At 54.1% G+C, this 21,359-nt stretch overlaps 2 non-coding genes across 2 annotated transcripts; both read left to right on the forward strand.

Annotated features, from left to right (window-relative positions):
* Positions 1 to 212: 212 nt before the first annotated feature.
* Positions 213 to 284, forward strand: TRNAQ-CUG. Its single transcript has one exon. It is a non-coding gene; the product is annotated as a tRNA-Gln (tRNA).
* A 13,965-nt stretch (positions 285 to 14,249) lies between these two features.
* On the forward strand, positions 14,250 to 14,322 carry TRNAQ-CUG. The gene has a single exon. It is a non-coding gene; the product is annotated as a tRNA-Gln (tRNA).
* Positions 14,323 to 21,359: the final 7,037 nt, after the last annotated feature.

Here is a 21,359-nt window from a genome sequence, read left to right on the forward strand (position 1 = left end):
CAAATTCTCACTTGTTCCCTACCAGTTGGTGACCATTGCACCAGGGGCATGTCAGTCTCAGGGTCCTGATTTCCCATTGACCCTTCCCCCTTCTATTGGGACTGGAAACTAGCCAACCAAAAACCCCACTAAGTTTTAGTAAAGGGCCAACAGTCCCTTACACAAGCCAGCCCTGTGAGAGTCACCAATGTGCAGAGAAGGCAGTATGAGCTGGTCCCATGGTGTAACGGGCAGCACTCAGGACTCTGAATCCTGCAATCTGAGTTCAAATCTCAGTGGGACCTTGTGTTAGCTGGTGGTAAAGATCTGGTGCTCAAAGTGCTTTCCTGTCTCCAGCTATGTAAGAGTGAATCATTTCCCTCCTGCTGGGTGACTCCTCCCTACTGGAGTCAGGTCTTTGGTGGGGGTCTAGAAGTGGCTCTGGGGGTTGGGATTCTCACTGCTTGACCTGATGCCCACAAGTTTGGTGCTTGTGGCCACACTTTTCCTCTTGCCCACATGGCACTTGAAGAAAGCAGGGCCAGGCTTGGTAGGCAGGAGGGAGGAAGAGCAGGGCCGCCCAGAGGATTCCGGGGGCCTGGGGTCTTCAGCGGAAATTCGGCGGCAGGGGAGGTCCCCGCCGCGGGTCTTCGGGGCACTTCGGCGGCGGGTCCCGGAAAGGAAGGGCCCCCCACCGCCGAATTACCGCCGAAGACCAAGCTGAACTTCAGCGGCGGGTCCGGCTCCGTCTTCGGCGGTAATTCGCCAGCGGTCCTGCCCCCGGCCGGAGGAGGACCCCCCGGCGAAGACGGGAGGCGAGAAGCTCCTGCGCCCGCCCGCAAGAGTTTTCCAGGCCCCCCAGAGCGAGTGAGGGACCCCGCTCCAGGGGCCCCGAAAAACTCTCGTGGGGGCCCCTGTGGGGCTCAGGGCCTGGGGCAAATTGCCCCTCTTGCCCCCCCCGGGCGGCCCTGAGGAAGAGTCCCAGGCTGGAGCCCAGCACACCTCTCCTCCTCTGGGCATCTAGAGCAGAGGCGGCTGGTGCTGACAGCTCTGAGGGAAGGCTTATAAGCCACAGAGCGACTGAGGTCAGGGCCAGAGGAGGGGAGGACCATGCCTATGCATGGACAGCAGATGGCCATGAAGACACCCGGCCAGCCTGCTTCCTGGCCTGGCAAACACCCACTGAAGTCGTGCTTAATCCACTTGCTGATCAGGGGGAAAACCTGTCAAAATCTGTGTGAGGAGAACCCGCTTGGGTCGGAAGGGAGCGAGGAAAAAGAGTGAAAAAAATAACCAGCAAGAGAGAGAGCAAGCGAAAAGAATGTGAAAGGCAGAGAAAGAAATAAAGGGAGAGAAAAAATATTAGAAAAAGAAAGAAAGAAAGCAAGAGCGTGAAAGGCAGAGGGGAAAAAAGAAAGCAAGGACATACAAGCTAGAGAAGGAAAGGAATGAAAAAGAGCAAATGAACCACAAGTGCTAGCTGAAGCTGGAATGAGAGAGTCAGAGAAAGGACAGACTGACCCGTTAAGCAAGGTTGCACCCAGATTCTCCATGTTGGGGGAACAGGCCCCCCATTTCCATCCTGGCCCTGCTTGGCGGGACCATCCATAGGTGCCTATTGGCACCCCCATGCTCTGTGGAGGGGGCAAGCCCCAAAATACCCTCCCCTCGGGACACGGGCTCTCCCCAATCATGACTCCCTTCCTGCACGCTCCTGGGAATGGGGGGGAAGGTGGGGGGAAGGCGTGTGCTGAGCAGCACCGTGGGTGTCTCTCTCTGGGGCGAAGGAAGAGGATATTTTTTGTACCAGAAGGAAAGAGCAGGGGGCGGGGGCGTTTGTGGAGCCGGGGCGCACACCAGAGAGGAACTGAACACAGCCCAGTGTGAGCCCAGTGCCAGTTGGAGCCCAGACGCCTGCATCTGGAGGACCATCTCCAGAACCTACCTTGATGGTGCTGTCCATCACTGCTCCCACGTGAAGCTTCCCACCTAGACCTCTCTGGACGAGGTGAGGTGGTGCATTGGCAAAGGGGGCTGTTTGAGCGGGGCTCTGTGTGTGTGTGTTTGTGTATATAATTTTGGGAAGTGAAGTCACAAACTGCTGGGCTGGTTTCCTGTTGGTGTGAGGTTTTTTTTGGTCATCTTCTTGTTTTAGGGCTAGAGCTGGGTGGCTTTCTGCGTTGCCGTTGACAAAGGCAGCGGTACAAGGGGCTCAGGGTGGAGAATCGGGGGGGGGAAGGGTTCACAGGGGGTCACAGGGATAAGAATCACATTTAGCCCTTGCATGGCAATGGTGGTGCACTCACGCACTGCCACGCCTTTTAGTATCACGACTACTTATCTGTACAACAGCAGCACCTACAGAGACCGGGGCAGAATCAAGGCCCCTGTTGTGCCGGGGGCTGCACAGACACAGAGACAGTCCCTGCCCCAGCTGAGATCAGGCCCCGTTGGGCCAGGCGCTGCCCAGACACAGCGAGAGACAGGCCATGCCCCAGAGAGTTTACAGGCTCCACACCCAAAAAGTGGGAGGAGAAACAGAGGCCCAGTGTCACACAGTAGCACTGAGAGTAGAACCCAGGAGTCCTGGCTCCTCCTGCTCTAACCACTAGACCCCACTCTGCTCCCAGAGTTGGAGACAGAACCCAGGAGTCCTGGCTCCCCAAAAGGGCAGGAGTGGAGTCTAGTGGTTAGAGGAAAGGAAGATGGGTGTCAGGACTCCTAGGGTCCAGTCCCAGCACTGGGGTTAGAGTAGAGTCTCGTACCTTAGCACAGGTGAGGCTGGGAGCCAGGACTCCTGGGTTCTTCCCGTCCCCCCAGAACCGTCTTGCACAGCAGGAGGGGGCTGGGCAGGAAGTGGTGATGGGGTGAAAACTACCAAGAAATGCAAATCCTGGAAGGAGCCTGTGCCAGGAACTGGGTGGTGCCACGGTTCCATCCCCATCTCTACCCCCCCACCCCTTGTCTGGCAATGGGTCGGGCCCCTGTGCCCCAATCCACCCCTGCAAGCCCTGGGGGGCAGGGAATAGCCATGGTGCTGGGCCCCCCATCCAATTGAAGTATTCAGTGTCACACTGACCCAAGGTGTGTGCATAGAATGGGGATTGTGCGTGTGTGTATTGATTGATTGATTGATTTCTGCATGGGGTTTTGTGTGTGGGGAGGGTGTTTGTGGCTGTGCAAGTCTGTGTGTTCATGTGGCTGGATTTGTGCATGTGTTTGCATCTGTTAGCAGTTGTGTTGATGTTGGCTGGATTTGTGCGGATGTTTGTGTATATTAGCAATTCTGTGCGTGTGTGTGTCTGGATTCATGCATGTGTTTGTGTATGTTTGCAATTGTGTGTGTGTGCATGCTCTGCTGCCCTCTGCCGGCGCAACAACCGTTTCTCTGTATGTCACAGCCCCATACCATTCACCCTGGTGGTGATTTCCCCATCTTACAAGGGCTGGCTGGCCTGACCCTTCTCCCCTCTGCGGAGTGTGGTGGGGCTGCAGCTCACCCCCTGTGGGGCAGGAGTGCCAAGATGTGGGGCACCGGGCTCCGATGCACCTGGAGAGCAGCTCACATGAGGTGGGGCAGGGCACGTGGTGTCCGTTCTGTGTTGCCTGGTGCTGGGCCGTTGCACAATCCCCAGCCGCACAGCGCATCGCGAGAGGGGGCAGGGGCCAAGCCGATGATCCAGCACAAGAGGGTGAGGATGTGTGGTTGAGGAGGAAAAGCCTTGGGCTGCACTGGGGAATGCAGAGCAGGGTGACACCCCAAAACCTGCAGCAAAGGGATGGACAGGTGGGGTGGGTGGATAGAAGAGGCAGCGAGACTAAAATCTAAAGGGAGTGTGAGGTCGGGGGGTCAGAGCGGGGTGGGGGGTCAGAATTCCTGGGTTCTATCTCCAGCCCTGGGAGCAGAGTGGGGTCCAGTGGTTAGAGTGTGTGTCGGGGGTAGCCAGGACTCCTGGGTTCTCTCCCTGGCTCTGACTCTCTCTTGTGCAATCCTCGGCAGTTACCCAAGTCACCAGCGTGTGTGAGTGGGGGCTGGGGCCGAGTTGCGACATGGTGTCACGGAGTGTGGGAGTCAGGGTCCTGCACCCCAGCTTCCTGCGATCACAGTGACTCTCAGCCAGCCAGTAAAGCAGAAGGTTTATTTAGACGACAGGAACACAGTCCAACACAGGTCTTGCAGGCACAGATAACAGGATCCCCCCTGTTAGGTCCATCTTGGGGCCCCAGGAGCCCTATAGCCCCCATTGGGGATCAGAGCCCTGTCTGTGCTTCCCTTCTTTCCCCAGCCAGCTCCAGTCTGCCCAACCCCCTCCAGCCCCTCCTCTCTGCTCAGCTTCTTTCCTGGGCCAGGAGGTCACCTGACCCCTTTGTCTCCAACACCTTCAATTGCACCTTTGCAGGGGAGGGGCCCAGGCCATCAGTTGCTAGGAGACAGAGTGTCAGGCATTCCGTTGCACTGGCCTTTTGCTTTGCTAGATACTTAAGAACTGCACTGGGGACACTGAAGCTTCACAGACCCCAGTAAGACCAGTCCCACTTCCTCACACATGGCCCAGAGTCTCATACTGCCCCTTTGTTACCCAGCCCGGGGCAGGGTGGGGGATGGCCTGGGAGACCTGCTAAGAAAGGCGTTTTCTGGTGGGTTTGTGTGTGGGTCACGCTGCCCCCGGCTGGATAGACCCCTATGGTCAGAACCAGTCTCAGCCAGGGTCAGGCCCTGGAAGCCCAGCCCCCTCTGTCGCCACGGCTATGTCTATTGGTCTCCTGGAAAGGTCCATTCTCATTGGTAGCTGTCCAGTGGCAGTGAGTTCCACAGGCCTTGGCACATGCTGTATGGGGCAGGAGGTCCTTGTGTTGGGAGCAGTGGGAGTGAACTGTGTGCGGTTGTGTCTCTGAGCACAATTGTGAATATTCCAGTGTGTGTGTGATTGTGAGCATGGCTGGGGGGTGTGATTGTTTCTCTCTTTGGGGATGGAGCTAGCATGCCCCTCTGGGTGTGTTGTGTGTGAGTGTTCTTGGGACTGTGTGAGTCCCTTTGTGCATCAATGTGTGTGTCACTTGCTGCAGGATACAAAATCCTGCAAAGCCAACACACACACACACAGCGGGGCTCAGCCCCACCAGCAGGGACACACATGTCTCTCCTGGGCCAGCTTGGACAATTTCCCATCTCGACCCGGCACACTGCTGGTGCCCCCACATGGGGGTGGGCAGCGACTGGGCGGGGGGGGGCAGATATGCTGGATACAGAAGGAAGCACTTTTGAGAAAATCAGTCAAGGCCCTTAGCAGAGCTGAGACACAGACCCAGTGACCCCTGCACCACCCTGGGAGGGGAGTGGGGTCGAGTGGTCAGAGCAGGGAGGGGGCTGGGCACCAGGACCCCTGGGTTCTATCCCTGGCTCTGGGAGTGGAGGGGGTCTAGAGCAGGAGGACTGGGAGACAGGACTCCTGGTTCCATAGGGGAGACTGTTTTTTCCTGGGCTCCCCTCCCTAGAGATCCCAGCCCCCTAGTGGAGAATGAGTGGGAGCAGGGGAAGTTGCTCTCCCACTTCAGAAACATAATTCAACCCCCCCCCATGGGCTGTGACATCATGGACCCCCCCCCCAGGCAGACAGTAGAAGCCCCACCCCATCAGAGAAGGTGGGGTCTAGTTGCACCACAACAATCCCACTCATGGTTGCAAAGAAACCGCACAAACCACTGCTAGGACAGGATCTGCTGCTCCCACTGCTTTCTTTTTCACCATGAGCTGCTCCCCGCCAGGCACCACACTCCATTCACACACCTTTGGTCAATATGCAGCTCAGTGGCAAACACTGCCCGAAGTGACTCGGTGCAGGCACCCACAGCACGAACTCCCCACACCGGATTCTGTCCACACGGAGAGAATTCTCTCCACCGGTCTCCTTCCGTTCATCTCGCTGCTCTCCGTCCTGCCGCCAGACACTGCTCATCTGCATAGCCCCGCCCATGGACACGTGACACCTTCTGTCCTTTTAGTCTCCAGGGACTGAGTTGTCTGCAGGGAGTGAGCACGTCACAGCCGCCGGGCGGATTGTCCATGAGCCAGCGCTGGGGCGGGGCTTCAGGAGAGACCCAGCCCCATAGACGGCCTGGGGCAGGGAGATATTGGGGAGGATGGGGGCAGGGAAGGAGAGACCCAACCACTCGACCGGTAGGGGCAGGAGATCTTGGGGTCAGGAGGGGAGAAGGGGGATTGGCAGAGACCCAGCCTGGGGTGCAGGAGGACGGGGGTGGGGTGGAGGGAGACATGTCAGGTGGGGGTGGGGTGTGTGAAATGTTGGTCCAGGGACACTGAGTCACTCCCAGGACATCGTGTGCAGGGGAGAGCACAGGGGCAGGGAGAGCCCCAGCCCCAGAGAGCCCCAGAGGGATATTGGGGGCAGGGGAGGAGATGGCAGAGGAGACACCCATCTCCATAGACCCCCAGAGGCAGGAAATGAGGGGAGAAGGGGGGAGGGAGGGATCCAGCCCTATAGACCTGTAGGGGCAGGGAGATATTGGGGGCAGGAGGGTTGGCAGAGACCCAGCCCAGGGTGCAGGGGCAATGGGGCGGTTTGGAAGGAACTGGGGAGGAGAAGAGACACATGGCAGGACAGGGAAACTGACTCACTCTGAATACATGCAGAGCAGGGCAGGGCGGAGGAAGATCAAGCTGGTCCCAGGGTAATTTCGGGGGGGTCTGATTCCCCACTCAGCCGGGGGGCTCCCCTCTGGGATGAGGAGCCCTGGGGTGGGGCGGGTACAGGGGCTCTGTGTGTGTGTGTGTGTGTGTGTGTGTGTGTCAGGCTGGGGGAGCTGCCTGGGCAGAGGGGCTGGAACCAGGGGCAGCTCCAGGCACCAGCACACCAAGCACGTGGTTGGGGCGGCAAGCTGCAGGGGGCGCTCTGCTGTTCGCTGCGAGGGCAGCAGGCACCTCAGCCCCTCCCCCACTCTACCCCCCTCGCCCCCCTCCCAGAGCTGGGGGAGAACCCAGGAGTCCTGGCTCCCAGCTCTGCCCCTCCCCCACTCTACCCCCACACCCCTCCCAGAGCTGGGGGAGAACCCAGGAGTCCTGGCTCCCAGCCCTGCCCCTCCCCCACTCCACCCCCCTCCCAGAGCTGGGGGAGAACCCAGGAGTCCTGGCTCCCAGCCCTGCCCCTCCCCACTCCACCCCCTCCCAGAGCTGGGGAGAACCCAGGAGTCCTGGCTCCCAGCCCTGCCCCTCCCCACTCTACCCCCTCCCAGAGCTGGGGAGAACCCAGGAGTCCTGGCTCCCAGCCCTGCCCCTCCCCACTCTGCCCCCTCCCGGGCTGGGGAGAACCCAGGAGTCCTGGCTCCCAGCCCTGCCCCTCCCCACTCTACCCCCTCCCAGAACTGGGGAGAACCCAGGAGTCCTGGCTCCCAGCCCTGCCCCTCCCCACTCTGCCCCCTCCCGGGCTGGGGAGAACCCAGGAGTCCTGGCTCCCAGCCCTGCCCCTCCCCACTCTACCCCCTCCCAGGCTGGGGAGAACCCAGGAGTCCTGGCTCCCAGCCCTGCCCCTCCCCACTCCCCTCCTCCCAGAGCTGGGGAGAACCCAGGAGTCCTGGCTCCCAGCCCTGCCCCTCCCCACTCTACCCCCTCCCAGAGCTGGGAGAACCCAGGAGTCCTGGCTCCCAGCCCTGCCCCTCCCCACTCTACCCCCTCCCAGAGCTGGGGAGAACCCAGGAGTCCTGGCTCCCAGCCCTGCCCCTCCCCACGCTGCCCCCTCCCAGAGCTGGGGAGAACCCAGGAGTCCTGGCTCCCAGCCCTGCCCCTCCCCACTCTACCCCTCCCAGAGCTGGGGAGAACCCAGGAGTCCTGGCTCCCAGCCCTGCCCCTCCCCACTCTGCCCCCTCCCAGAGCTGGGGAGAACCCAGGAGTCCTGGCTCCCCATATTTCCATATGGCTCCATCCAACAGCCCCCGGGTGAGACAGGAGGCCAAGGGAGAAGCAGGCGGGTGGGGGCAGGGCCGGCGAGACCAGGACACGCGAGTTCGCGTCAGGAGCCGGAGGGCGGGGCTCTCTGGGGGCAGGGCTGAGGAGTTGTGAGGGAGGTGTCAGGTTGACCCAGGGACCCGCCCTTCCTGGGCTCGAGAGGACGGAGGTGCCCGGGGCAGGCTGGTAGTTGTAGTTCCTGGCTCGTCTCAGGCGGAAGTGCGCGGTTGCTCGGACAACGCGCTCCTCCCGGTGCACTCTGGGAAGCGTAGTTCTCTGTCTCTCTCACGCGGCCTCTATTGCAGGAGGGCCGTAACTCGTCCCTTCGCGCGCCCCTCCCGCTCCCTGATTGGCGGAGGCGCGGGACAGAGACTCGGCGCGCGGGGGGAGGCCCCGGTTCCCTCGCCCCGAGGCTCCCCCCCCCCTTTGGCGCGCTGCGGCCGTTGGGATCCGTGGGATCCGGGCGGGGGGGGCTCGGGGCAGAGGCGGGAATTCGGTCCCCGGGGGCCCTTCGGCGGCGGGTGCCGCTGCGGCGGTAACTCGCCCGCGGGGGTCCTTCCGCCCCGGAGCGGAGGAAGCTCCTGGGCCCGGCCCTGCAAGGGTTTTCCAGGCCCCCCGGGGAGAGTGAAGGACCCTGCTCCAGGGGCCCCGAAAACTCCAGTGGGGGCCCCTGTGGGGCCCGGGGCAAACTGCCCCTCCTGCCCCCCCCCCGGGCGGCCCTGCCCCACATACCCCCCAGTCACTCATCACACGCTGAGCTAGTTCTTCAGGGGCCCCACTGCCCATCCAGGAGCCCCGTGGGCCTGTGGCCGGGAAGTGAGGGAAGCTCCCCCTTGGGCTGGGCTGGGGGTGGGTGTGACTCTTTTCCTGCCTTGTGTGTGCTGGGCTCACAAAGGCTGTTTGCTCCCTCGGGGTGGGGGGTGGTTTTGGCCACAGGTGACGTGGTTTGGTAGCCCGGTGGATGCTGCGGGGTGTCTGGAATGGGGCGTGTGTGTTCCCATCGTGCCCCTTCCCCTCTGCCTGCAGAGCTGAGCACAGACAGGCCTGAGGGGCAGAGCAGGAGCTCTGGGAAGGAGAAGAGCAATATGAAGATGGAGTCTAAGACGAGGCCAGGTGACTTCTGTGGAGGGAGACGTGCTGGACAGCGCCAAGGATTGGGGAGACAACCAGGTGTGAGCCCAGGCTGCAGATTTCTAATTGTAGCTGTGATGACAGAATGGGAGGAGGGTTGAAGCCGGAGCCCTGGGGTGTGGGAGTAGTGAGAAGAGGAGCCTCGCCACCGTTGCTTTTTCTTTTGTGTTGTGTTTCATACCAAGAGAAAATAAATCGCGGGGACGGAGTCCAGCCCTGAGGTGAGATGGAAAGTGAGCGAGAGCAGTGACTGCGTGAATCCTGTTGATGCCAGGCAAGACCTGCCCAGCTGGGATCAGAGTAGCTGTCTCTGTCGGTGAGATATGTATCTGGTTTGGGAAGGGCTCTGGTCACAGTCCTCCTGGCTCCAGGCAGGGATTTCCCGTTACCTGGGTGTGGGTTTCCAGACTAGCTGTGGCTTCAAGGGAGATGATGTTGCCATTTGCGAGGGCTGATCATCTCTGGCCAGGAATGGTGTGTGCTCCCTAGCAGAAAGTTGGATCCATGAGGGTGACTCCCTGTTCTGAGTTTCTTTCTTCCTCCGAGGTTTCTCTATGTTGGCCAACTTACACTCAAACTCTCTCCCCTTTCATGGACACCTGTCATGTTCAGTTGCCTGCATCCTCTTCCTCTGCTCCCCCTCCCCCAGTCTCCTATGGGCTCAGCTGGATCCATCTGCCCCAGGCAAGGTCTCTGCCATATTGGAAAGGATGTGTCCTGCCTGCCAGGATAAGGGGGTTGCTCTTCCAATCCTCTATCTTCGGGGAGACCTCATTGGTGTAACTGGGTCACAGCATGAGTGGCCAGTCATGTCTTTGGGGCTGTGGGGGCTGAGACTGAGAGGGGTGGGCTCGTGGTCATGGCTTTGGGCACAGGAGAAGTGGGGCTGGGATTAGAGATTCCCAGAACCCTCCTTATCACCCGCTAGCTCCATTACTGCATCACCCAAAAGCCTCACTCAGGGTCCACTATGCCTCCTTGTGCTGGGCACTGCAGGGACAATCAGAGGGACAGCAGGATGCATGAGGAAATAGATGAGTGTGTGAGGCAGATGGGTGAAGGGGGGTGTGTGGCATACATTGGGGACGGATGGGGGTTGAGAGTTGGACGGACAGCGGGACAGATGGAGAGCTGCAGGGACGGATGGTGACGTCACAGGCTGGACTTGTGATGGGTTCAGCTCATGGCCGCTGGCCCTGTCATCTCCTGCCCCCATCTGCCCGTCTGACTCTGCCCCTGTCTCTCGCAGGCAGCACTCAGCAGAGTCTGGCCCTGTCGTTACACTGGTGCCTACATCCAGTGTACACCTGTGTGTTATGTGCTCCTGGAGAGCTCAGGCGGGGACAAGCATGCGGCTCACGGCTGCTGAACCAGCTACTCCAAAACTGCCACAGATCTCCCCCTCCTTGGGCAGCAAGACCCTGGCTGGGGGGTTCCCTGTCCCTCCTCGCTGCCAACGCATCCTGCTCAGCACAGAGACCGAGGTCACCTGCCTCCGCCCAGCCTCTAGCTGGAGCTGCTCCAGCCCCGAATTGCTGGTATCCAGCCTGGCCGGAGTTGGTGCGATGTCCTAGCGGAGTCCGTTCTTTCTCCCCGGTAGATGACGATTTTCCCCACTGCAGTTAGTTGCTCTTTCTCTGCTTCCCCATAGCCCCTCCCCAGTGATAGTGACCCCTGCTGGCCAGGCACAAGAGTGTCCTGTAGGGGGCCTCCTTGTAGGAGCAGTGACTCCTGGTGGTGAGGGGCAGCAATGCCTGGCATGTATCCCCCCTAGCATTGCTGCAGCGCCCCCTGGTAGCCACTGAGGGCAGTTGCCTATGTGACCCCACCATTGCCATTGTGCCTGTGAGCGCTGGTGGGTAGGTGAGGCAGCGCCCTGTATGTATATGAGCCATTGGGGCAGTGCCCTCTGCATAGCCCACTCTCATCTCGGTGACTCGTGTTGTCCCAGTGGGGCAGTCCCTGTGTATTTAGTCCCCCAACCCCTGCCTTGGGCCAGTGACCACTGGTAGCCAGAGGAATCAGTGCCTGAGGTGTGTTTTTCACCTCCCCCAAGGTGGCAGGGTGCCTGGGTCGCCGTGTCAGGCAGTGCCCTCAGTATCTTCCAACCCCTTTGTGGCAGTGAGCCCTGCTCCTGGTGTGTGTCACTCCCCCACTAGGGATGTGCACTGGTGGCCAAGTATGGCAGTGCCCTGTGTGTAGCCCCCTCTCTCCCTGCCCCTGCCCCCCAGGGTGACCAGATAGAAAGTGTGAAGAATCGGGATGGGGTGGAGGGTAATAGGCACCTACATAAGAAAAAGCCCCAAATATTGGGACTGTCCCTATAAAATTGGGACATCTGGTCACCCTATCCCTTCTACCCCTGAGCCAGGTATGGCAGGCACTGATCCCTGGCATCTCTGTGGGGCAATACCCTCTGTATATCCCCCAATTGGGGCAGTGACCCCTGTTGGTCAGGTGGGGCAGTGCCCTGTGTGTTTGTCCCCCCCTATTTAGGTAGTGACCCTGGTGGCTAAGTGAGGCAGTGGCCTTTGATTTCCTCTTCTCTCCCCAGCCCCCTCTCTCTCTGGGGTAGGGCCCCCAGTTGGGGCACTACCCGATGTGTATCTCTACTAATTGGAGCAGTGACCTCCCTGTGGTGCCCTGGTGTGGCAGTGCCCTATTGATATCTCCCTCCCTCTCTCCCCACACCATTGTGGTAGTGGCCACTTCAGTCAGTGGCTTGTTTATCATCCCCCCTGCCCCAAACCACCACCATTGCAGCAGTGGCCCCTGGTGGCCATGTGCGGCAGTGCCCTGCATGTATCCCCCACAACCATTGCTGCAGTGACCCCAGGTGCCCAGTTTGAGTAGTAGCCTGTGTGTACCTCATCTCTTGGGGCAGTAACGTGTGGGGCCACGTAGGGCAGTGGCCTGTATGTACCATCTCCTCTGGAGCAGTGACCACTGGTGTCTTGGTGCTAAGATGCAGCCACCTCTGGGGTACATGGTGGGGCTGTTTACAGGACAGTGGGGACAGGCCCCCCCGTTCCAGGAAGCAGGGGAATGTCTGGTGTTCAGGGCAGAGCGTTCCACCTTCTATTGAACTGTGATGCTCTGAGCACCTTTCCCCTGCATGAAGAAGACCCTGTGTGGCTCCAAAGCTGGTCCAGTAACAGGTATCACCTCACCTGCCTTGTCTCCCTGGTATTCTGGCCAGTGTCCAACTTCCCCTTCGCTGTTGGTCCTCAAACCTCCTCCAAGCAACCCCCCCCCCCCAGTCTCTTAAGATGCCAAACCTCCCCTGGAGCCCAACCCGGGGGGGGAGGCACCCCACCTGAAAACCCTATGGCACCATGGGAGTGGTAGTATCCACTGCCTCCATCTCCCACCAGCCAGGACAGGCCCCACAGCACCATGGGAGTGGTCGTGTCTCCTGCTTCCATTTCCTGACAGCCGCTGCCAGGCAGGGCCCAGACTTCCCGTTTCTGGTGCGAGTCCGGAAGCAGATGCTGCCATGAGGCGATGCTGGGAAGGGTGGTGCTGGTGTCAGGAGAAAGCAGGAGGAGTAGGTGGGGTCTGTGCTACTGTCCCCCTAATCCCTGCTCCCCCCCCCCGGCACCCAACCCTGAAGCTCTGCACCCCTAACCCTGTGCCCCCTCCAGTTCCCCTAACCCCTGCCTCCTCCCGCACCCGTAATCCCTGCACTGTGCCCCCTTTTCCCCTAACCCCTGCACCCCCTCCTGTGCCCACTTGGGGAAACTGACCTGGATGCACAGAGTAGCTGGCATTGCTGCTCGCTCCCCCCGCCGCCCCTGAACACTGCTCCTCCGCACATCGCTAGGGGGCTGTGAGAGGGGGGCACGGAGGAACATTGGGGGGAGCAGTATCCGCTCATCACCGCTATCTCCCCCTTCTCTTCCCCTCCCTCCCCCCATGCTCCTGTGCCGGGAGGGAGCAGGGAGAAATCTGGGCACCACCCCAAGCAGCACTCCCCTGCCAGCCGGGAGCAGTTTCTGACTTTACACCAGCAGCACACACCTCTCTGCTACCGTACAGCACCGCCCTTGACCATGGTACCCCTGGGCAATTCCCTGGTGGCACCCACCCCAAAGGCTGGCCCTGGCTATGGGCTTCAGAGGGAGTGAGCAGACCAGGCGGCCATGGAGAGGTCCAGCCCCTGTTCTCCTCTCCGAGCTGCTAGCAATCAGAGGCCAGGGACATGCTTCCATGCTGATGACAGGTACTGCTCGATAACGATGCCACCAACCGAAGATTGATTTTCCTGTCTAGTGGTTCAGGTTCTGTAGTGTCTGCATCAGAGTGTTGCTCTTTGAGGACTTCTGACAACGTTTCACACCTCGTCCCTCTTGGATTTTGGAAGGCTCTTCAGATTCTTAAACTTTGGCTCGAGCGCTGTAGCTGTCTCTAGAAATCTCACGTTATACCTTCTTTGCGTTTTGTCAAATTTGCAGTGAAAGTGTTCTTAAAGTGAACAACATGTGCTGGGTCATCACCCAAGACTGCCATAAAATGAAATATATGGCAGAATGCGGATAGAACCATGGAGCAGGAGACATACAGTTCTTCATCAAGGTCTTCAGTCACAAATTAACACGTTATTTTTTTAACGAGCATTATCAGCATGGAAGCATGTCCTCTGGAATGGTGGTTGAAGTATGAAGGCATATGGATGTTAGCATATCTGGCACGTTAATACCTTGCAACGCTGGCTACAAAAGTGCCATGAGAGAGCCTGTTCTCACTTTTAGGTGATGTATATAAGACACAGGCAGCATTATCTCCAGTAAATGTAAACAAACTTGTTTGTCTCAGCGATTGGCTGAACCCGAAGTAGGACTGACTGGACTCTAAAGTTTTACATTGTTTTCTTTTTGAGTGCACTTATGCAACAAAAAAAAATCTACATATGCAAGTTGCACTTTAATGATAAAGAGATTGCACTATAGTACTTTATATTTTACAGTGTAAATATTTGTAATAAAACTATATATAATCAGCACTGTACACTTTGTATTCTGTGTTGTAATTGTGTCAGCAACCTGCCCAGTTGCCTCGCTGCCAGGGGATGCAGACATTTCTGTAAGGCACATAAAGGGGCTATTTGGTGTTGAAGCAAATGCGAGGAATGTGCATTTATGAGAGGGAATTTCCATCTCTTCAGTAGCTGTCCATCAGGGCCCCAGTGGCCTAATGGATAAGGCATTGGCTTCTGAAGCCAGAGATTGTGGGTTCAAGTCCCATCTGGGGTGAAAATCTACTTTCTTTCTGTATATTGCAAGGAAACCTTGGCCTTTATATTAAACAAGGAAGCTGGGAGATGTTTGAGCACAAAGTCCTGGATCTTGGGAACAATCACCAAGGGATATTAGAAGGCTCAGTCTGGTGACCTAATGGATGCAACCACACCTCCCCATCCCAGGGTAGTCCCATCTGAGAACCAGGATCCATGGAGCAACATTCCCCTCCTGCCCTGACAGGTGGGCTGTGCAGATGATGGTGGAGGGCAGCAGGAGAGGAGGTTGCACTAGTGCTGCCTGGGCTGTATCTGCACCAAAGATAAATGGAGGGGGTCATGCAGCCTGTGCCTGAAACTCCACAAGTGCTATGTTCACTCCCAGAACAAGTCAAATCCTGCACCAAGGATGGTGAATTCCCATGTGAGCACACAGTGCCCCTGTCCACCACACATGCTGCACACACATCAACTGCACCAAAGAGACACAAACTGCACACTGAGGAGACAGCTGGTTTGTTTCCAGGTTGCTTTTATTTCCAAAGGTACTGAAGTGTGGGGTCTCTTCTTTTCCGTGGGCAGAAACGCAATGGAGGAGAATCTCACATCCCTTAGCTGCCAGGTGACAGTGGCAGGAAGAAAATGCACTGCAATGAAATTTAAAAACATAAATAATTTAACAATGAGAAGTAATTAAATAAAAATAATCCAATGGACGCACATGCCGGTGGCTTGTTCCCAGCCCAGAGAGTGAGAAGCAGGGAGTGTGTGAAAGGCGGGTGGTTAAGTCTGAGGAGCATATTCATAGTTTGTATAAGTTAAATTATAGCAGACCGCTACAAAATACTCCATTTGGTAACATCAGTACAGAATATAGAAATCTACAAGCAATACAGCCATACACAGTTAAGACAGGGTGTCCACTTAATACCAGAGTTCCCACAGCCAAATAGCTGGAAGTCCCTTCACAGTCACTGCTAAACAAAACAACATTGTGCAGAGCCAAGAGCAGCCCTGCTGTGCCATTAGGAAGGCCTGCAGGAGACGCAGCAAATCCATCTAGATTCTGTGCTTCTGCTTAGTAGTTACCAAGTGTGATCAATGAAAGGGTAGGTGGGTAGCTCCCTTTTTTGGACACCCAGCCAGTAGCTATAAAATTCCTCTGAGGCCTTGTCTACACTATGACTTTAGGTCGAATTTAGCAGCGTTATCGCCATTTAACCCTAGACCCATGCACACGACAAAGCCCTTTTTTTCAACTTAAAGGGCTCTTTAAATCGATTTCTTTACTCCACCTCCGACGAGGGGATTAGCACTGAAATCAGCCTTGCTGGGTCAAATTTAGGGTAGTGTGGACGCAATTCGATGGTATTGGCCTCCAGGAGCTATCCCAGAGTGCTCCATTGTGACCACTCTGGACAGCGTTTTCAACTCAGATGCACTGTCCAGGTAGACAGGAAAAGGGTCGCAAACTTTTTAATTTCATTTCCTGTTTGGCCAGTGTGGCGTGCTGATCAGCACAGTTGACCATGCAGAGCTCATGCAGAGCTCATCAGCATGATGTGCACATTGCCAGGGCACATTGCCCGGCCTGTACTCTGTGAGAAGTCTATGACCATGTCTATGTCCTCATCACTCTTGTCACCGCACTGCTGTCACCTCCTTGCCTGTTTTCGCTTTTGCAGATTCTGGTTCTGCACTGAGAAAAGGCGTGAAACAATTGTCTGCCATTGCTCTGATGGAGGGAGGGGCGACTGATGGCATGGCTTACAGGAAATTAAAATCAACAAAAGGGGTGGCTTTGCATCAAGGAGAAACACAAACAACTTTGTCACACAGAATGGCCCTCTCAAGGATTGAACTCAAAACCCTGGGTTTAGCAGGCTGTTGATTTCACAAAACAAAACAGGTCAATTTCTTGTTTTGATTCATCTAGTTTTTACATCTTAGGCTGGTAGCAAACAGTACAGTACAACTGCTAGCCATTGTCATCTCCTGGTTGCTTGGCAGAAGATGGGAATGACCTGGCTGAGTCACTCCCATGTCTGTCCATGCGCCCCAACTGACCTCAGTGAGATCAGCTAAAAGCAAGAACTATTAACACAGAATTCTGTTCAAAGCCAGAGAAGTCTTTCAGCCTCCTTCCTCTTGCCGGTTTCTCTCCTTCCTTCTGTTCAAAGACAGTTCCCTGTACACTCCTAGTTTGCACAAACCCACCCACTGACCTGTGACTAACAATCTCTCGCTGCTAACTCTTCCAGGAAAACAGGCCAAAGAAAGTGTCTGCAAGCGCTGCACCGCAGCCCCAATACTCTTTTCAGTTCCTTCCCACAGAACTTTCACTCCAGACCAGTCCAGTGCCTTGCTGTTGCTTGTCTAACCACTGCCAGAGGCAGTGGTTTCCCCAGGAATTGAAATTAGGGGGGGTGTTCGAATTTACAGGGGGGGTGTCAGGACCAATGAGATATATAAAAGAGATATGAATAAAGTAAATGTTTTGTTAGGATTATGCAAATTTAACATAAGAATAATGCAAGTTACACCAAAACACATAACAGGTCTAGATTTCTAAAAAAATATATATTTTTTTTTAAAAAGGATTTAATTTAAATTGACTTTTGAAAAGTAAGCCATCATGGTGAAAGAGGAAAGTCCTCTCATGGATCAGTAACTGGTTAAAAAATGGGAAACAAAGGGTAGGTATAAATTATCAGTTTTCAGAATGGAGAGAGATAAATAGTGGTATCCCTGAGGGGTCGGTACTGGGACCAGTGCTGTTCAACATATTCATAAATGATCTGGAAAAATGGGTAAACAGTGAGGTGGCAACATTTGCAGATGATACAAAACTATTCAAGATAGGTAAGTCCCAGGCAGACTGAGAAGAATTACAAAGGGATCTCATAAAACTGGGTGACTGGGCAACAAAAATGGCAGATGAAATTTAATGTTGATAAATGCAAAGTAATGTACATTGGAAAACAATCTCAACTATACATACAAAATGAAGGAGTCTGAATTAGCTGTTAACACTCAAGAAAGATCTTGCAGTCATTGTGGATAGTTCTCTGAAAACATCCTCTCAGTGTGCAGCGGCAGTCAGTGATTCCCAACATTCTGTTTGCTTTTTAAAAAAGAACAGGAGCACTTGTGGCACCTTAGAGACTAAGGCTATGGTTACACTTGCACTTCAAAGCGCTGCCGCTTTGAAGCGCTAAGTGTAGTCAAAGCGCCAGTGCTGGGAGAGAGCTCTGCCAGCGCTGTCCATACTCCACCTCCCTGTGGGGAATAACGTACAGCGCTGGGAGCCGCGCTCCCAGCGCTGGGGCTTTGACCACACTGGCGCCTTGCAGCGCCGCAATTTGCAGTGCTGGAGAGGGTGTGTTTTCACACCCTGCTGCAGCGCTGCAAATTTGCAAGTGTAGCCAAGCCCTAACAAATTTATTTGAGCATAAGCTTTCGCGGGCTACAGTCCACTTCATCGGATGTAGCCCACGAGCTTATGTTCTTTGCAGTACAGACTAACACGGCTGCTACTCTGAAACCTTCGCTTTTTAAGAAAGGGAGGCAGTGACCATGAGATGGTCGAGTTCAGGATCCTGACACAAGGAAGAAAGGAGAGCAGTAGAACAGAGACCCTGGACTTCAGAAAAGCAGACTTCAACTCCCTCAGGGAACTGATGGGCAAGGTCCCCTGGGAGAATAACATGACGGGGAAAGGAGTCGAGGAAAGCTGGCTGTATTTTAAAGAAACCTTATTGAGGTTGCAGGAACAAACCATCCCGATGTGTAGGAAGAAAAGTAAATATGGCAGGCGACCAGCTTGGCTTAACAGTGAAATCCTTGCTCGTCTTAAACACAAAAAAACAGCTTACAAGAAGTGGAAGATTGGACAAATAACCAGGGAGGAGTATAAAAGTATTGCTCAGGCATGCAGGAGTGAAATTAGGAAGGCCAAATCACACTTGGAGTTGCAGCTAGCCGGAGATGTTAGGAGTAACAAGAAGGGTTTCTTTAGGTATGTTAGCAACAAGAAGAAAGTCAAGGAAAGTGTGGGCCCCTTGCTGAATGAAGGAGGGAACCTAGTGACAGAGGATGTGGAGAAAGCTAGTGTACTCAATGCTTTTTTTGCCTCTGTCTTCACAGACAAGGTCAGCTCCCAGACAGCTGCACTCTGCAGCACGGTATGGGGAGGAGGTGACCAGCTCTCTGTGGAGAAAGAAGTAGTTCGGGACTATTTAGAAAAGCTGGATGAGCACAAGTCCATGGGGCCGGATGCACTGCATCCGAGGGTGATAAAGGAGTTGGCCAATGAGATTGCAGAGCCATTGGCCATTATCTTTGAAAAATCATGACGATTGGGGGAGGTCCCGGATGACTGGAAAAGAGCTAATGTAGTGCCCATCTTTAAAAAAGGGAAGAAGGAAGATCCAGGGAACTACAGGCCAGTCAGTCTCACCTCAGTCCCTGGAAAAATCATGGAACAGGTCCTCAAGGAATCAAATCTGAACCACTTAAAGGAGGGGAAAGTGATCAGGAACAGTCAGCATGGATTCACCAAGGGCAAGTCATGCCTGACTAACCTAATTGCCTTCTATGATGAGATAACCGGCTCTGTGGATGAGGGGAAAGCAGTGGATGTGCTATTTCTGGACTTTAGCAAAGCTTTTGATACAGTCCCCCACAATGACTGGGAATTTTCAGCTTAGAAAAGAGACGACTAAGGGGAGATATGCTAAAAGTCTATAAAATCTTGACTGATGTGAAGAAAGTGAATAAAGTAAATGTTTTGTTAGGATAATGGAAATTTAACATAAGGAAAATGCAAGTTACACCAAAACACATAACAGATCTAGATTTCTAAAAAAATATATTTTAAAAAAAAGTATTTAATTTAAATTGACTTTTGAAAAGTAAGCCATCATGGGGTAAGAGGGAAGATCCTCTCATGGATCAGTAACTGGTTAAAAGATGGGAAACAAAGGGTAGGAATAAATTATCAGTTTTCAGAATGGAGAGAGATAAAAGTGGTATCCTTGAGGGCTCAGTACTGGGACCCCTCAAGGGGTCCTATTCAACATATTCATCTGGAAAAATGGGTAAACAGTGAGGTGGCAAAATTTACAGATGATACAAAACTATTCAAGATAGTTAAGTCCCAGGCAGACTGCGAAGAGCTACAAAGGGATCCCATGAAACTGGGTGGCTGGGCAACAAAATGGCAAATTAAATTCAATGTTGATAAATGCAAAGTAATGCACATTGGAAAGCAATCTCAGCTATACATACAAAATGATGGCATCTGAATTAGCTGTTAACACTCAAGGAAGAGATCTTGGAGTCATTGTGGATAGTTCTCTGAAAACATCCACTCCACGTGCAGCAACAGTCCCAAAAGCAAACAATGTTGGGAATCATTAAGAAAGGGATAGATAATAAGACAGAAAATATCATATTGCCTCTATATAAATCTATGGTACGTGCTCACCCTGAATAGTGTGTGCAGATCTGGTCACCCATCCTAAAAATATATATTGGAATTGGAAAAGGTACAGAGATGGGCAACTAAAATGATGAGGGGTATGAAACAGGAGGAGAGATTAAAGCGACTGGGAATTTTCAGCTTCGAAAAGAGATGACTAATGGGGATATGATAGAGGTCTATAAAATCTTGACTGGTGCGAAGAAAGTGAATAAGGAAATTTTATTTAATCCTTCACATAACACAAGAACTAGCAGTCACCCAATGAAATTAATAGGCAGCAGATTTTAAAAAAACAAAAGGAAGTATTTCTTCACACAATATAAAGTCAACCCAGGGAACTCTTTGCCAGGGGATGCTGTGAAGACCAAAACTATAACAGGATTTTAAAAAGAACTAGATAAATTCCTGGAGAACAGGTCCATCTGTGGCTATTAGCCAGGATGAGAGGGATGCAACACCATGCTCTGAGTGTCCCTAGCCTGTTTGCCAGAAGCTGGGAGTGGGCAACAGAGGATGGATCACTTGATGATTCCCTGTTCTGTTCATTCCCTCTGAAGCACCTGGCCTTGACCACTGTTGTAAGACAGGGCACTGGGCTATATGGACCATGGGTCTGACCCAGTATGACCATTCTTATGTAAAAATTAATTATAATAAAAATGTTTAGTACAGAAACTCCCCAACATAATGACCTCCCAAGATAGCAACAATGTGAGATAACAACCTTCGCAAATACTGCATTTTAAAAATCTTGGCCTACTGGGAAACATATTTATATAAGTTTCCATTCCCAGTCACAAATCTAGCATTCTGGAGCAAAGTGACTAAAATATAGTCCAACAAACAAATGTTTATTTAACGTGCCCCTCACTTTTCCCTCCACTGCACTCCGCTCACTGGTGTTGTCCTTGGTCAGTGGAGACTCAGAGTTCAGAGGTGCTTTCACGTGAGTACACCTTCCAGGTGGGGGACAAAAAGGCAAAGTTTGCTCTGGCAATGGCTGTTCATTGTGCCACTGTTCACTCCACCACTCTGTTGCCAATGGCCCTGCACAGTCACCTTCTGCTGTCACCTACCACTGTGACCTCTGCGATTTGGTCTCTTGAGGTTCCACCAGCTCTCAGTGATTTCAACATTAACAAGTCACGGGACCAGATGGCATTCACCCAAGAGTTCTGAAAGAACTCAAATGTGAAGTTATGGAACTATTAACTAAGGTTTGTAACCTGTCCTTTAAATCGGCCGGTACCCGATGACTGGAAGTTAGCTAATGTAACGCCAATATTTTAAAAGGGCTCTAGGGGTGATCGGCAATTACAGACCGGTAAGTCTAACGTCGGTACCGGGCAAATTAGTTGAAACAATAGTAAAGAATATAATTGTCAGACACATAGAAAAACATAAACTCTTGAGCAATAGTCAACATGGTTTCTGTAAAGGAAATCGTGTCTTACTAATCTATTAGAGTTCTTTGAAGGGTCAACAAACATGTGGACAAGGGGGATCCGGTGGACATAGTGTACTTAGATTTCCAGAAAGCCTTTGACAAGGTCCCTCACCAAAGGCTC

The sequence above is a fragment of the Mauremys reevesii genome, linkage group 21, assembly GCF_016161935.1.
Source record: "Mauremys reevesii isolate NIE-2019 linkage group 21, ASM1616193v1, whole genome shotgun sequence".
Taxonomy (NCBI): domain Eukaryota; kingdom Metazoa; phylum Chordata; order Testudines; family Geoemydidae; genus Mauremys; species Mauremys reevesii.